The following is a 16,931-nucleotide window of genomic DNA, read 5'->3' as shown; positions in this document are numbered from 1 at the left end:
AAACGAGCATATGTCTATAGGACTTTTTTTCTTAGTTTTTTACTCCTCTACACGCTCCCGAAGTTTTGCCATTTAATTTGGAAACACCCTGTATATACGTAGATCTCATTAGATCTAAAAAGAGATCTTAAGAGATCTTTATTTTGATCTGATCAAAGTAGATTAATGTAGATATATACTTTGATCTATTTATATCCTAATATATAAACATTTATCTCATTAGATACAATATATTTTTAAGCTTTAAAATGAATGGTTGAAAACTTCTGACATTTTTTTGGTCAAGATACTTAACTTTTCGTAAAATGCGACAAAATTGCAATTGTGTCTTACTGCCTTATACCTTTGGCCAAGATTGTATTTTGATATTATTATATCTCTGTAGATCTCTGTAGATATGTACGCCAATTTTTATCAGATTTTTATCAGACTTGTACATATATATCTTCTTTGATATTATTATATCTCTGTAGATCTAGGCCCGTATTCAGAACGCGCTTTTATCTCTGAAATTTTATAATATGCGTGACGTAAAGTATAGTATGTTAGCGCGCTAACATCATTGTAAGCGCGTTCTGAATACGGGCTCTAATATTTATTATATTTAGTTTCATTGTATAAAGTTAAATATTCATATATATCAATATATTCTCGTAGATCTACAATATGCTTTCTTTATATTCAATATAGTATTTTATTTATATCGCAGATTATCTATTTAGATCTTAATAGATGTAACATCAATGTGAGGCCAAGCTAGATTTCTGATTATATCTAAAAATTAAATCTCATCAGATACAATTTGATCTTATTTGATCTAATTTGAACCACACATATATAATGAAATTTTCTTCATTTTTTTCCCGGGATATGTCCATGTAAAAGAAAATTGTCTACAGCTAAATATGGTTTGCTGAAACTGTACTTGTTATCAAATTGTCTGCTACACAGAAAACTTTTGCAATGATCAATACATCGACATAATAGCAAAATGCTTGTCTGTTACAATGATAATATTTAGGCTTTATAGTTAATGTGAATTAAACCTCGCAGGCACCTTAGGTATTCAAATAATACTATACTGTAAAATTAGCTATCATACCTAATTTTTAACTATGGCAGTTAATCTTTTTTTTCTGTGCAGACATGTTTATGCGTATCTCGCGTAAATTTTTGTTTTTAATGTAATCTTGATTATTCTACTTACCTCTATAGTCTACTGACCCCGCTCTCCTCTACATATATTGAAAGTTGTAAAAACATTTTACAACACATACATAATTTTATATATTTTAAAAGCAAAAAATAATATGAAAAGTTTAAGCCTTCTAACTTCTACATTAAACATTTTTTTTAATTAACAATAAATTTTCAATTATAATAATATCATTTTTAAACCGTGTATGTGAGAAACACAACCGATAAATTGGAGCTCTATACGGTCGAAGCTAGATCTTAAAATGCTTAAATAATTCAATCTTGAATCACTAAATATGATATATATGTACTTGACATACATACCACAATTGTAGTCCAACAAACTGTGCACCGAAATATTTCCGGACTAAACACAATTTCAATTATAATATTATTAACTAACAATAAAAGTAAGAGAAGCGCCACTTATAGTCAGAAGACAAGTGTTGAAATAATACATCCCTTAATATAGCAACTTATTGGCGATACTTTGATTAAATATTGAGGATATATTTGGTCAATGATGGACCAATATTTAGCTAATGTTATGTCTTTTTTGTACAACTAATGGTTTCAATGAGATATAATAATTTGAATGTTCGCATGAGCGAAGTTTTTTTATGAATTTCTGCAACTTACAAGCGTGAATAACTTCACAAAAAAATCTCAAGTTTTATCTCATATTTTTAATTGTAAGGCTGTAGAATTGTTTGGGTAACTTTCCTTGTAAGATCTATATTAAACATGGGCACCGATTACTCGTCCAAAATTTAATTACATTGGATGTCAGATATAATTATCGTAAATTATGTTCTAACTGGGATTCTTTTAATTGATTACGGATCTTCATGAATCCTTATGGACTGGCGCCATCTGCAACGTTAGAAATCTGACAATGAGTGTACCGATGATTGCCGGCTGCGATGTTGCGAAACGGGGGAACCTGGCCCGGCGCGGCGCCGTGTAAAAGCCGTCACGTCGCGACGGCGTTCAGTTTGCATTTGTACGCACGCTTCATCGGCAGGTAGCCGTGGATTTTCCTTGGAACTTTCCGTTGTAGAGTGAGTAATTCACTTGATAAGAAAAAACTATTCATCAATTGATAGACTATGAAAACGTGCGTAGCGAAAGCGTGGACATGAATAAGTTAAAATTTAAAAAATTCGAACCCTCAATTTGCATTCACAAATAGGATGGAATACGAAGAGTTAACATGGGATCTTTGATTCCAACGATTTGGACGTAAATAGAGATGAAAATTATACGATAATTTACTCGGTAATTTACCGTAAATTAGTCAGTAATTTATGGAGGCTAGTAAATTGGTAATTTAAAAAAATTATAAAAATAAAGTAATTTGATATAAAAGTACATTTAGTTATTAAGTTAAAAATTTTAAAAACACTTTATTTAATTTAAATTTTTATTTTGATACTACTTATTGATATAATAATTAAGAAACTATGTAGGTACGTAGCAAGAGAAACTTTAAATAAATTATTAAAATTTTGAAAACAAAAAGTGTGACAGGTACAATAGTCTTAAACTATATTTTTTATACTTTATAAACTTATAAAATTAAATGATAGAAATAGAAGAAAAAAAATATATCGTGTAACTTTTCAAATTACATGATTTTAAAAAATTGGAATAATCTATTTCGTGATTTACATGTTTTAATTACATGATTTCATCGTGTAACTTTGTGACGTAATTGTTTTCAATAATGTACGTTTAGATTTAGTCAATAGCCCTGTTATTCTATCAGCGATTCTTGTTAGGAAAAGTTTCTCATTGAATGATTGTATAATTTTATACAATACATAAATACAAAAATACAGTCTATTTGTGCATAAAACTATAAGAAACAAATTTTATCAAAATTATCAATAAATTACTATTTTACCGTAATTTTACCGTAAGTAATTATAAAATTGAATTTGACAGTAATTTTGCATCTCTAGTGAATGCTGAATAGCTGATTTAGTATTGTCCACAATTGTCTTTTTACAGATTAATTTTCGATCGCTTTGCAAAAAAATACACTGTGCTCTATGAAGATTGATTATAGGTATATATATTCCACGCTAAAATAACGTCGTTGATTTTTCTTCGTCTCCCAAAATTTTATGCACATGCGTAATAAAACGATGAGCTATCAAGTCAAATCTCGCTGAGTCGAATTTAAATTAAGAGAGTTTCGGGTGTATGGAGTAAACTTATCATGAACGTTTTATCTCAAAGAATTTTTAAAACGGGCAGCAATATATGTAACAGCTTATTAGATTATGGACAGTCTTAAGGAAAAGAGCAAGTGTTGCGTTATATTCCGGTAAGTGTCATTTTCAAGATTGGATACAGATAGACCGTGTCCCGTTTATACATTGCCAGTACTGAAAATCTATAGTTCACGTTACGTACACTAGAAAAAAATTCTTAAAAATCGATCAGAATTTTAAATTAATTGAAATTCTAATAGATTTAACTAGAAAAGTACAAATAAAACATTTATATAAGTTAAATTTATCAAACATTCTAGTTGAAATAACTAGAATTTCAAACTTATTTATATATTTACATATTTATAGAATTCTAAATGACATGATCAGAATTTGTGTTATTTGTACTTCTTGTTGATACAATTAAAACATTTTTTTCAGCGTACACAGCGTACACAGCGTATATAGATTTAATTATATTATTGGCAGTATATATTCGAACACGATTTTAGACAACTTCTTAAATATATGCATACACCTGATAAATGCTCTGTCATTAAGATATCAAGATCTACGCGATACATCCATTTGTGACACGATAGACACAGACTTATTGATAAAAAACTAGTATTATTAACAAAATTGTGTTAGACAATTATATTTTAAATCAACATTATGTGAAATGTTCGAAGATAAATCAGGGATATGATTTGCGAAATCACGCACTACGGTCACGAAATCGGACATCAATTATATTCATTTCGATTTTATTGCCGTCTGTCAAGTAATCCACTTTAGACATGATACGTGCATGTATGAGTTATAAAATTACCATGTAATTAATAGAATGTGTGCAGGTATATATATAAATTATGTATATACATATACATATATATATATATATATATACATATAGTGAGTGCAAAAAGTATTCGTACAAGGAAATTTTTATAAAAAAAGTCTTATTATAGAAAATAAATGTTAATTATCAATTTTATACAATGAATACGTTTTTTTCTAACATAAACAAACGAGCTTTGCATGTATTTCTGATATTAGAAGCTAAATTTCTCGATTGTATGAATATTTTTTGAGCATCCAAACAATACAATTTTTAATTTTCGCTTATTTTTCAGATGATACATTTTCTATAATTAATATACATCTTTTTGGTATATATAATTTTAAGAACATACTGTCTATTTTATCCTTTATGAATAAATTGTTAATTACCCAACAAGAAATGATCGTCAATTAAACGTCGAATCGACGTCAAATTGGTATTGAAATCATTGTATCGATATCGATTCGACATCAATTCGATGACTTATTTCTCGCTGGATGATATTTACTTTTTAAAAATAAAGTTTTTTCAAAAAATATTTTCTCTGTATACGAATACTTTTTGCACTCACTGTATATGAAATTAGAAACCAGAGATAATTAATATTTTACAAAACTGGATTCAGCAATCAAAAAATGATATTTATGAGCATTTCCTACATAATTCGGAATTGAGAATGGTGTAACAATTTGACTCGCATAAATTAATCTTATTTCTTATGAAGTGATATCAAATTCTTCAAAGATGTAACTTACAAATCCAATTGTAATAAACAATTATGATAAAATTAAATATAAAGCACACAAAAAAGTTAAATACAAAGAAGTTTATAAATAATATTTCATCTCTTAGTCTTTTCAAAGATAGAAAGAGAAAGAGAGAGAGAGAGAGAGAGAGAGAGAGAGAGAGAGAGAATCAATCAAATCTTAGTTTTGACGAATGTTCATGAATACATTGGACACAAATCGCATATTTAATGTTAGTCAGAATCATTCATATTGGTTTTTTTTTTAAGAAAGTTTATTATTTTTTAGATTTTCTTCAACTTTATTAATTGATATATAAAAACGCTACTGTTTTTTTCACGTCTGCACTTTATGTAATGTTCGTAACGTTCTCAGAAGCATAATCGTGTGAATTGTTATGAACTATTCAGTATGTGATGATTTCTTACTTCAGATAGATCTGTTACTATTGTTATTTAGGAACTTTTTATGCCGTTATATTTTTTGCAAGAAATAACATATTTATAATGTATATACTATAACTGGTCTTGCACTACAATATCGCTGTGCCTGTTTTAGTGCCGTGACACTATCGTGTTTCCAGATATTTTTCGCAGAAACTATAGTAGCGTATAGTCACACTTCGTCTTAAAGATAAAGTTAAGTAAACAATTTAACATTAATCGATGTTGGTATTACCTTTATTAATCGATATCAAATGTCAATGATATAAAGGTAATCTCCCCTCCCCCCTTTTTCCAATATTAATCTATTATTTTTATTATTTTTAAGAAATGATTTATTCCTATATATTTTCAAATATATATTTTTAAATTGATTTTATAAGTGATATTATAAACTTTTCGATATCTCGCTGTGCAGTTTCTAACAGCACGTTCCATTTGTGTGTAAAAAAACGCTGTGTTCCCATATGTTTATCGTTCAGGTGTTTATATACTTCATCACTGTCATATTCACCTTGTGTAAATGTAAAAACTCGAGTACGTAAGGAAATACGTATTTCTCGTTATATTTAATGTATCGTACAGCTTCTAGTCTAGCCAGCTTTCGAGCAACATGCTTATCGCATGTTATTTTATTAGTTTAACTTTATCTTTGACGTAATATTAATTATTATTATTTTATTAATACGTTTATCACTGATTGAGATTCTTTTTTTATGTTTTTGAGGAGTATTTATATCGGGTCAAAATAAAATATGTATTAAATAAAATATTAGAAGTTTTTATTTTATATGTTGCTCATTAAGTAACCAATATATTATATTATTATTAATATTTAATCGTCATCCTTTTATTTTTTTATAATAGAAAGATTAAAATAAATTATGAGATGTTAATAGTCTAATGATATATAATTACGTAATTAGTTAATTAAATATATGCTTGTTAATGTTGAAATATACATAGATAAGTAATCTAAATTTTATGTATGTCTTCATTAGCAGTGATTTCTTTTATGTATTTTTACTTTTATATTTATTAACTTTAATATGAAAATTACTTTTATTATCAATATATGTATATGAAAAAGCTCAGAAATAAAACGTATTTAAACTTTCATTATGATCTGTATTCGTATTTAAACTAATTTACTTTAGTCTTAATGTATGGATGATATCGCGATTTATAATTGACTTTTATTGAAAAGTAAATAGAGCATTATTTGATAATTGCAATTATATATCAGTGTAATGTTTACGAAAGTTTTTCTCTATGTACTGATATCATAAATTTATTACTCATATGTCATTAAGTTAAACAGAATTAATCAAAATTTAACTTTATAATAGAAAGTCAATTTAAAAAATTAAAAATCTAAATACTGGTTATCAATTTGTCGACAAATCATTTAATTATCATGTACAAAAGAGATTAGCTTATATATGTATATATATGTATATATATAATGATAATGCGGATATACGCATATATGGCTATGATTTATTAAGAAAGAATAGATAAGGAAATTTATTATTTTATTCGTAACTTTTTAGCATTTTAAAGGAGTAAAAGATAAGATTTTTATTAACTTTGTGCTAAATATACTGTACGTGCCGTCATACTGTATACCTCTCACATGATTTGTTATTATTGAAGTCAGTTTTAAGGTCTTTTTTAACCGTGACAGGTACTCTCTAGTCACGTAATGTGTGTAACACATACGTAATCTGGGCGTGGATTAGAATGCGAGATTCACCGCATGAATGCGCACTTCCTCCTAAACCAGCATGTTGCACTGCACTATTGTTAACCCTCGAATCCTAGCAATGATGTTTGTTTGTTGTCTGAGATTCACACAAATTCTGTTGTGAAGTTTAGAAAATATTTCTACCACTTCACAATCATTATCTTTTAGCGAGATAGATTATATGTCCCTCAGTAAATTACTTTAACAAAGACAGAAGAATTTTAGAATTGAATTATATATACTATTTTGAATATTATTCTGTTCGATTTATAGTAGGATTCGATTTATACATTTAGGTGTCATAAATGCAATCTTGTATCCTTTTTGATACGTCTCTATGTGCTGTTATAGACCGCCATGCAAGATATTATATCGAAAAAAAATTACATTGTTTATACAATCAATTTGAAAATATGTATTATATATATTAGAAATTGACTAATTTAAAAAAATATAAATAGAGATAATCTTGATTAGTATAGGAGGAAGTATCTTTATATCATTGATTTTTTAACAATCGACAATATGACAGTTTCGAATTGCATTTACGTAGCTTTGGGTTTCAACGACACGATCGTTCTCTGAAATTCTCTTCTATATCATTTTATACTATCGTTGGCATCTGCTTGAGACAAGCGGTAGACAATTCTCGGTAACGAGGAGTGGCAGGATGAAGAACGATTCGACCGTGAACTTAAAACACAGTCGGGCATAGACTTCGTTCGGGGAATGTGCTTTCAGCGCTATTACATCATTTTATTCTTACTTTATGTTGTTTTATGTTTGTTTTATGTTTAATGAACAATAAAAATAGAATGATATAATAGCGCTGTTAACGCACTCTTCGTAGTCATAGATGAAATGAAGATGATATCCTGACAGATGAATTGAGTCGCCTAGTGAATTGCAGAATGAATTGCCGATTGTCGCAATAGTGCTAATTTTTTTGCAGCAATACTTTTTACATATATTTATAGCAAATATTACAAGAAGGCGCGGGATAAAATTCTCCATAATTCCATGATAACTCATAGTTTTTGCTTTAATGCACTCTGTCACGGAAACATTAATGTACGTGCATTTAATTACCTTCGTTCACATCAAAATTCAATTATTCGCGTATTAAAAGACTTTGTGATATTATAATTGTCATGTGTATTGTATCTAAATATATACTTAATACTATTTTTATGCTTGTATATATTAGAGAAAGAAGATGTTCTTTCGTATATATTCACGATTTTATTATAATTCTCCCGAAAAGAATATAATATTAAATATTATATTGTTGGTTTTATAATTTAATGACTTTTTATGTTGAAGTTGATAAAGAAAAATTTAAAGCACATTGCAAAATTGATTTGAATGTTTTAATCAATTATTGTTCGCTGACTTTAAAGATGATCTTACACGGTCAATAATATTGTCAGTATTAACAAATACTGATCAACTGTGATTAATATTAATAGATTGATGTAGAACACTGATGGTGATCTAGATCGTGGTTCTTGAGCTTCAATATCGCTTCATTAGAATTCATGTCACAGTACAATAGATAATGTACAATATGTAAAACTAAAATGAAATAAATTGTCAATAATATTGATCGTGTAAGAATGTAAAAATACTCAAAATATTGATGCATACTGTCGGTATTGCTGATTCAAAATTACTGATCAGTATTATTGATCGTGAAGAGTCATCTTAATAATCGATACGCAGTTAGTCATCTCGCTTAACACAAAATTGTAATTACTTTATATTCTTCATTAAAATGAATAATTCGAAATCGCGAAATAATAGTACATTTATACAATTATTCTCTCTTCATTCCGGTTTCATTCTTGGCTGTGTTGCTCACTTTTGTCAGATAGCAATTAATCAAATTATTTCTATCACCTGCATTACATATTGACACCAATCATCGCTATTTGTAATTATTGAATTTAATTGACTGCGCATTTAATTTGTAACATCAATTAATTTGTAATTTAATTGATGTGAAACTTCAATCTTGATAAAAAGGATTTTTAAAAATACTTTTATTATATCTGAATTGTTCTAAAACTATTAAAACAGTTTAAAATATGATGAAACGAAAAGTATGTATTTTCATTTTTTGTTATCTACAATTGCAAAATAATTTTTGAATACAATTTCACAAAGAATTGTCTATTTTCATATACATATTATATATTTATTGTATATTATAGTGTAGGAATTCAGAAACTTTAACAAAGATTTTGTAATATTAAACAGCGAATTTTTACAAAAGATAATTAATGCGTTATATGTATACATTTATTACATTTATTTCACTGATAACCTTATTTGCCACTGATAATTTCTTAATCTTTTAAATTTGAGAGACTGGTCAGAGTTTAGCTCGTAGCTTTACGTAATTACACTTAATTAATTCTCGTTGCTTCAAAGTAATTTCTGCTCTTGCGCATTAAATTAATTCCTACCATGCGGGATCAATTATGAAAATTGTTCAATGTTTTTAATTTGTTAAAGAGGAGACTGGAGTCGGTTGTCGGCGTATTGATTGTCAAAATGCTTAATGTTCATAACTTAATCAGTATATGGCAGAAAAATCTCTTCTTTTACTGCAGATTGCTGATATAATATTAGTATATTGTGTAAAATGGTTTACATCAAAAGCATTGTATATATTATTTACTTTTAAGAAAATGAATTGGTGAGTAAATTTTTTTATCATTGTCTGACAAGTTTTTGGCATTATTAATCACTATATTCCTGTATTTATAGAAAATGACGTCTTAGAAAATTTTTGCTACAATTAATTAATCATTATCCTGACAAAAAAAATTTGTGAATATACAATCTCTTTTATTAAAAATCGCTACGTGTAGTAGATTGACCAAAATGAAACGGAGTTAGATGACAATCAATTTTAATACCTTTAGATTAACACATTTTTAGAGAATATATTTACAAATATATTATATTTCATATAGATATATATATGTTTTTTTTATTTTTTATATAAAAACTACAGTATAAAAAGAAATTACGGATTTTATAATTAAAATTATTTATTAATTAAATGACTTATTTGTACGATAATGAAAAAATTCAAAAGTAATATTTTTTTTAATACTTAAAGGATGTAGATATATTATAATGTATATAGTATGCGCCAAAAAAAAATGCGACTCTTTCTTAATTATTATTATATTTGCTGAGTGACATAGTAACTCAGTGATTGCAATTAAAGGAAATCATATCGAATAAATGTTTGGTAAAAGGACAAAATATTTGTGTTATAATCAAATTCGTCTCCGTCCACTCACTTTATTTAACTAAACCGACAACTGAAGTGTTAGTTGTGAGAGTCGCATTTTTTTTTGCGCATACTGTATATAGTATTTCAAAATCAGGCATCCATTTTTTTATAAAAATCACTAATCCAAAACTGTGACAACCGTTCCGATCTCCCTTACATAAATGAATTTTGATAATATTTTAATATATTACAATAATATATCACTCCGATCAAAAAGCGCAATAAATCAAAGTTGCAGTCACTAAGATAATACGATTACGAGAACAGATATCGAAGATAAATTTATCGATGACACACCCTGTGCGTAGCATATATTGGTCGTTCCTTTTATCAGATTTCTAATGAAATTATTGCACTTAGCATGAATCTATATCATTATAATTCCATAGACAAGAATAGGAAAGAACTCTTGTCCACTATCGCAGTGTGTTCCACGATGTATTTATAGCTTATTAGATTATAAAAAAATTAATGCTTCGCCTCGTACGCATATCAAGTAATAGAAAATTAAGAAATAAGACTTCCTTGATGCAATTCTCACTACCTGAGATAAGAGCAATCATTAAATTACAATAAAAAAAATTATATAATCTAATGATATCAATATAATAGTGCGATTATTATTCCTCTGCAATACGCGGGGATTTTTACGAAAAGTTTAGCACGAATCGTAATTACGTAGTATGTTAGTCGCTGCCCGTCTTTGGCGGCGATAAGTCATGTCGATTATAATGTTTTCAATTTGTGTAACGATTCATTGTACAATCAATTCATTCTCGAGACACAGAGATCGATACTTACGCAATCAATCTGTATCATTATGAATCTTTTAGTTATTATTTAATAATATTTGATAATTTGATAAGATTAATATATTATATGAGATATATTTAAGATACATATAAGATATATTTAAATTTGATAATATTTGTAGGCAGGTATGACAAATTGTATCGATTATGTCTAAAAAATGATTACAGTTTTACAATAAGGGAATGCAAGAATTGGTTATCAAATATTTTGCAAACAATAATATAAGCACAATATATACGCTTAATTAGCATTTTTATTTGATTGATATATTCCGCGAGAAAGTATAATATTACAAAATCCGTGGATCTCATCGAAAATAAACAAATAATTATTAACTAATCTGTGACATGGAGCGACAAATCACTAATAGTGCTCGCAAGTTTAAAAACAAAATAATCTTTATGTATTAAATTATAACGAATTTCTACAACGTATGCGTTTTAACAAAAAGTTGTAACAATTGTTTTTTATAATTTGCGAATATTTCATCAAGATAATTCACTGCTCTCTGTTAAGGATAGATACAATTTTATAAAATGATCATGATGATAGAACGTGAACAACTTTTATCGCCATTGATGAAAGAACTTCAAATCAATCTTCTATACTTAGGATCCATGGCGCCACTGACGGCGCATCTCTCTCATTTTCAACGATATAACGGGTGTGCAGCACAAATGCATATTTTTTCGATGTTATTAGTGTTGCGTTATTTTCCTAATACACAACATAGATCACGATATTTTTAATTCATTAAAGAAATAGTGAATGACGATATATACATAATTTAATTTTTAATAACGATAAAATTGTAATCGAATAATGCATACTTTCAATGTTTTTGACTACTGAAATATATAAATAATGATTTTTTCAGATAATTAAAATTGATATTTTGCAGGATGTGCATTCGAGTAAATTCGTGATCCGAGGTATTATAAGAAGTAATTCATAAACAGTTAAGCAAGTAACCTAATTACAATAAAGAAAGGTCAACATTAGAAAATGAAGTGCGCGTTGACAGATACGTCAGATGAATGTGTGTACATACGTTCAACATTGTCAAAGATTGAAAGTGCGATATTTGAAACCGGTGTATATGCGAATGAGAAAATATTGATCGTATGTAGCGTTTTTCGTTTGCACAATTATGTCAAGGAACAAATATCATATATAATTCTTTCCTAAATTTAGAGGATCAATTTTTTGTAATCAAGTAACAAGTTTTGTCTAACATTACACTAAATTTATCACGTTTTAGATTTAAAGATGCAATAAATAATTGTAACGTCAATTGTGTGTAACAAAAATATAATCTCAACTTTTTTGATCAGTTTGAAGTAAAAATGTTTGAAATATACACGTCTATATATACTTACGTCGTTAAAGAATTTTTAAAGAATACTTTCTATATGCAGAAGTCTAACATCTCATAATAACTTATGGTTAGGAAAATTTTGTAATCACAAATATACGCACGTAATATTTTTTATTTATAGCTCTTTTTATTTAGTAATCATATTTTTACGATGTATACATACATTCCATATGCAATCTTAAGCGTTAATATCGCACGTAAGAGATTACAAGATAAAAATCGAAAAAATGCTTATCGATAAAAGAAAACAATTAATTTGAATTAACATTAATCGCCTTAAAAATCTTGATAATGTTGAGGTTGTGCGTATAAAGATGCCAGATCCAATTGTTTATTTCATTGCAAGGACAAATAGAAGTCGAGCATGTGCCCTCGGCAACACATGTTGCATACCGCGTAAAATTTTGTCCAAATAAATTTCTTTTTCGTGTTTTACATCTTTTTGATGCTAATTTTAATAAGTGCCCTGGTGGAAAAATGTTGCTGAAATTATTCCACGTTTTGGAACACTTTTTAACAAAATTTCAGCATTTCAAAAAAATTTCAGTTTAATTTCAGCGATTTTTAGCTGAAAAATTCATTTTTGACAAAATTTTCAGACAAATTTCAGTAAGAATTTTAGAGAAATTTCGGTTGGATTTCAGTAATTTTTCAGTATGTTAGCTGAAAAATTCACCTTTAGTGAAGTTTCAGCAAATTTTCAGCAATTTCGCTGAAATATTCCAAAACGTCGAATAATTTTAGCGAAACTTTTTCACCAGGATGTGTAAAAATTTTACTTTTAAAATAGATTTTTTTTAAATTTTATATTATTTCTTTTTTGATGTAATTGTGAAATCAACATTTGTGGAGATATATTAAACATATATAATTTATGAAGATATATCATACACAAAATTTACGAAATACTCAAAATTGAAGAAAAAACTCTTCCAGAAAGACTTGTTAAATTAGAAAAATGATGTTCATTTTGTTAATATTCAAATAATAAGAACATATATGTATTATATATTCAAATAATATAAACATATATGTACTATATATTGTACTATATGTAGACACTTTATTAGCCTTAGTTAGATACCTTATGTAGCAAATTGGTAATGAGGAGCATTATACAAATTTTTGTATAAGTTGTGTCATACAATATATTTATTTTTGAATCATACTCATTTTGGTCAAAATAGTTTGTCATAGGAGTTTAATAATTACTCCACTATAAAAGTGAATTTATTATTTTATTTCGCGAAAAAATTAGATTTTTTTAGTTATAAAAATCTTCATTTCTAGATGCTCTGTAAAAAAGTAATAATAATATAAAATCCGCCTTCTATTATGATAAACACTTGTTGTTAAAGGTTTCACAAGTACGCAAGATTTTTTTCAGATCTTTATATTATATATATATTTCGAAACAATAAAAAATTTAACAATGTAATCTCGCTAATACGGGCAAATGTGAAGCAAACAATAGAAAATTTGCTGTGGACCTCAGCAATGATCCAGTTTGCAGACTATAATCGCTAATGGAAAAACAACCGTTAAAATTTAAGAAATAACAAACAAAATGGAATAAAAGCAAATTTTGTCTATCTTGATTTTAGACAACTCAGACAACTTAGAATAAAACCTACCGTTTCTATTAGGACAATTATATTTTGTAACGTATTATATCATAAGAAGATCATGAAAATAGGGAGTGTTTCTATACATTTTATTCCAATCGTCACTTACTCGAACGCCGCATAAATGTAAATATGCTTTTTTATTCTCAAATTTTTACAAAATTACATTGAATACACATCTGATATTCTCATGGTCGCTAGATGCGAAATTACGCAAAATTATTCATTAAAAATGCTAATATTGCTTTTTATTGTCAATTATTGTCAATAATACCATTTCACACACTGCCATCCGGCTTACATTGACTTGCAGTTTTTTTATTTCGATTTAATATCGCTTTTTATTTTCAATAGTAAAATGCAAGTATCATGAAAAAATTTTGTGAACAAGACGTTAGATATACAAGGTATATTCTCGTAATCGTTTATATTTATTTGGCCTATTTTTTTACAACTGGTTTCTATGTTTATACAAAATAAATTATCTTCGTATTAGTCTATCAAAAGGAGCGTGGTCAGATCAATAAATAGAGTCCTGTATAAAAAATAAATGTATACATTTAATGATTTTTTGATAAATACCAAGATATAAAAAACATACAATAAAATAAAAATATACAATAAATTATAAAAATTAAGGATATATAAAAAAATTATTTATGGGAGGGGAAGTTATTATATAAGTTAAGAATTGACCTTTAGATTCAAAATGGGATCATCTCGTAAAATGAGGCCGGTTCCGTGAGCCCATATCAATTAATTTTATTGATAAAAAATATGCTAAATCAAGTAAATGCTAAGATTAAAGATATTTAAGACCGCAGATAAGATCGAAAAACAGTTTCAGATTTAGTAGCAGCTATTTAAAAAGTTATTAGCAATATTAAAAACGATATGTTAGAAAAAGTTTTTATGAGTTTTCGTAACAAAAATTGTGTTTTGTACAAATTCAGATGATGCGCACTCCGAAAAAATTACTCCTTGGGATTATGAGCATATTTTTCATCAATAAAATTAATTGATACACAAACATTTTGTTAAATTTTATTTATACTCATTAAAATTGCAGACTTTCCTCTTTTCAGCGCAATTTTTGTTTTTTCAATAACTGAATACCTTCGAAAATGACAGCTGATTAGTTTCAATATCTTCCCATGGGACCCTGTACCATAATGCGCGAAATAAAACACTAATACCATGGTATATTACTTGTCTATTATGAGACGTTTCATCGTAGAACAGTGTTTTGCTTAGCCTTGTTGTTCTTTCTTTGAAGGACAAGTTTATAGTTGATCAAAGTTATATCATATAATGGTCATAACGTCGGAATAGCTTTACATACGTGATTGAGAATCAGCAACGCTATGGAGATACAATGAGTGTTCACTGAGAGAAATAATTTTGTTATAACAACAAATCAAGGGGAAAGAAATGTGATATTTATTAAGAAAACGATCGATTAGTTACTATTGTGAATTAATTATTTTTCATTCGTCAGTGTAACAAATAATCAATAAGTATCGTTAGCAAATAAAAGGTTTATATATATAGAAGTAGTAGACGGTCATAGGGTTTACGATTTCTCAAATCGTAAGAAATTGATCAATTCTAATCAAGATTCTCCCTATATTTGACTGTGCTTGATCAATTTCCTACTTTCGACTTAAGATCCTACGATCATCTACGATTTCTATGTAAAACGAGCTTGAAGTCTATCTAAAAGATAGGTTAGATTCTATATATGTAGTTTGCTTCTATTACTAATAATTAGTTGGTATAACAGACTAGCAGCAATCGCAACAAACCAATTTGTTATCACATATTTACAGATCACTTGTTAAAGGTACTGACTTGTAAAATTAACAAAATCCTTTCTCTCAGTGTTCTCCAATAGTCAGGATTACTGATCGATCGAATTTCGAGTCAACAAACAAAGGGATTGACGGGAAGGAAGAGACGAGAAACTTGCGAAAAGAAAGGTACTTTCTCTTTTAAATGTTTGCAAAGTATAATTTCAGATCGCATTTACGTATCGATTGAAGAATAATTTTTAGGGTTTTTCACTGACTGTTATACAAAAATTATCTTTATTTTTGTTTAAAAAAATCATGAGAACATTATATAAGATTTTAATAAAATTTTTATATAATTAATACTTAAAATAAATTTTAATATATATTGTTTTTATTTAAATTATTTAGATTTTTAAATAATTGTGTATAGGGTACACAGCGGAATAAGTTAACAGAAATTTTGAAATTATAAAAGATTGAGGTCGCATAATGTATTCAATAAAACATACAAAACATACACTATTGCACCGTTAATGTAACAATTAAAAATATAGAGTCCAAACATCATGTTTATATGATAATAGTAGGTCTAGAAAGTAATTTGGATTTAAATTAAATTCATAACAAAATATTTGAAAAAAAATAAACTACAAAGACACTTCAGGAGTTCATTAAATCGGTGTGACAAACTAGAGTTAAAAATCTGTCTATTTAAGCTTTGCCATGTACTAAAGAAAGGTTAGATTAGGTTTTACTATAAAAATAGAAGGATAACTAAAAAATTTTAATAAAAATAATGCTACATAATTTCATAGA

General features: G+C 27.4%; 1 protein-coding gene across 4 annotated transcripts in view; it reads left to right on the top strand.

The window, feature by feature from the left end:
- Positions 1-2,184: 2,184 nt before the first annotated feature.
- The window catches only part of LOC108723404 (acyl-CoA Delta(11) desaturase), a 25,812-nt gene continuing 11,065 nt past the window's right edge, over positions 2,185-16,931 (top strand). Inside the window, exon 1 of one of the 4 annotated variants that reach the window (XM_018449157.1) lies at positions 2,185-2,258. The gene's annotated coding sequence lies outside the window, so the exon portion shown is untranslated. Of the gene's footprint in view, positions 2,263-3,510; positions 3,530-16,284; positions 16,302-16,931 lie in introns of those variants that run through there. The other 3 variants (XM_018449159.1, XM_018449158.1, XM_018449162.1) reach the window with 3 other exon arrangements.

This window comes from Mycetomoellerius zeteki, unplaced genomic scaffold, assembly GCF_001594055.1.
Source record: "Mycetomoellerius zeteki isolate Tzet28-1 unplaced genomic scaffold, Tzet1.0 scaffold232, whole genome shotgun sequence".
Lineage (NCBI taxonomy): Eukaryota > Metazoa > Arthropoda > Insecta > Hymenoptera > Formicidae > Mycetomoellerius > Mycetomoellerius zeteki.
The sequence above is the reverse complement of the archived record's forward strand: the minus strand, read 5'-3'. Positions and strand labels throughout refer to the sequence as shown.